This window comes from Limulus polyphemus, unplaced genomic scaffold (genome assembly GCF_000517525.1).
Source record: "Limulus polyphemus unplaced genomic scaffold, Limulus_polyphemus-2.1.2 Scaffold2835, whole genome shotgun sequence".
Taxonomy (NCBI): domain Eukaryota; kingdom Metazoa; phylum Arthropoda; class Merostomata; order Xiphosura; family Limulidae; genus Limulus; species Limulus polyphemus.
This window is the reverse complement of record NW_013668445.1, coordinates 114,051-114,990: the sequence shown is the minus strand read 5'-3', so window position 1 is coordinate 114,990 and position 940 is coordinate 114,051. Positions and strand designations below refer to the sequence as shown.

The window sequence follows — 940 nt, the reverse complement described above, 5'->3', positions numbered from 1 at the left end:
TTGGAGATCTCAAAACTGTGTACAGCCGCATAGTTAGTGTGAGTTAACCATTTAATTTGGAGATCTCAAAACTGTGTACAGCCGCATAGTTAGTGTGAGTTAACCATTTAATTTGGAGATCTCAAAACGGTGTACAGCCGCATAGTTAGTGTGAGTTAACGATTTAACTTGGAGATCTCAAAACGGTGTACAACCGCCTAGTTACTGTGAGTTAACCATTTAACTTGGAGATCTCAAAACGGTGTACAACCGCCTAGTTACTGTGAGTTAACCATTTAACTTGGAGATCTCAAAACGGTGTACAACCGCCTAGTTACTGTGAGTTAACCATTTAAGTTGGAGATCTCAAAACGGTGTACAACCGCCTAGTTACTGTGAGTTAACCATTTAAGTTGGAGATCTCAAAATGGTGTACAACCGCCTAGTTACTGTGAGTTAACCATTTTATATGTAGAGAATCTATTGGCTCCCAAATAATTTTATTTTTTTATTTTTTGCAAACTTTAACATATAACCCTGAACCTTCGTCGTATATCTCGCTATGCGCAAGTTTATAAAGAATTAATTTTTTCTTGGTATCATTAACGTTACTTTGTCCACCAGTGGGTCAGCGATAAGTTTACAGATTTACAACGACAAAATCCTGGATTTGATACCCGTGATGTACGGAGTGCAGATAGTCCACCGTGTAGCTTTTCACTAATAAACAACAATTTTTACTTTAATTCAGTCTATTATTACATTTTATGTGTATAATTTGTGTATCTTATGTTACATAACGTTTTATTCAATAATATACAAGCCCGGCATGGCCAGGTGGTTAGAGCGCTCGACTCGCAATCAGAGGGTCGCGGGTTCGAATCCCAGTCCCATCAAACATGCTCGCCCTTTCAGTCGTGGGGGCGTTATAATGTGACGGTCAATCCCACTATTCGTTGGT

The 940-nt window shown here is 38.9% G+C and overlaps 1 protein-coding gene across 1 annotated transcript in view; it reads left to right on the top strand.

Moving 5' to 3' along the window:
- The window catches only part of LOC106468021 (arginine kinase-like), a 5,871-nt gene that overhangs the window by 2,034 nt on the left and 2,897 nt on the right, over positions 1 to 940 (top strand). The gene's annotated exons all lie outside the window — the stretch shown is intronic.